We start from the raw sequence: 519 nt of genomic DNA on the forward strand, positions 1-519 counted from the left end.
CAATCCGACACATACATCCTTCCGCATTCAGCTCTTATACCAAAGAAGCTTTTCCATTACTCAGGCACGCTGCGTCTCGTCTCCTTCAGATATTCACATAATTCATCTTTCCTGAATATTTGCTCCTTTAAGTTCAGATCTTTCATTATCCTTTTTTTATCAGACAGCCAACAGCAGAACGATCACAAGGAGAATAAATCTCTGGCCTTTGCGTAAGCCTCCGTTTCCCTCGCGAGATGCTGCAAATATCTATCCATCTTCGACGCTTCATCTCCACACGTCACGAAGCACAAGGTCGTAACAAAGGCAGCGTGGCTGAAATACGGTCCGGACGCATGTGAAACGCCAGCTGGAAACTGTTGCTGTCGACTGAAGAGCATCCGGCTTTCAACTGGTGTTTCTTACCTGGCTCTCCAACTTTACGAACGCGTGCTTGGGAATGCAGCTCGGAAATTACGAAATATTTCAAATGAAAGGGGACGGGTATTCCGTGGCAGCTGTAAAAATGTTGGGGTAGTC

Source organism: Penaeus monodon, chromosome 31, assembly GCF_015228065.2.
Source record: "Penaeus monodon isolate SGIC_2016 chromosome 31, NSTDA_Pmon_1, whole genome shotgun sequence".
Lineage (NCBI taxonomy): Eukaryota > Metazoa > Arthropoda > Malacostraca > Decapoda > Penaeidae > Penaeus > Penaeus monodon.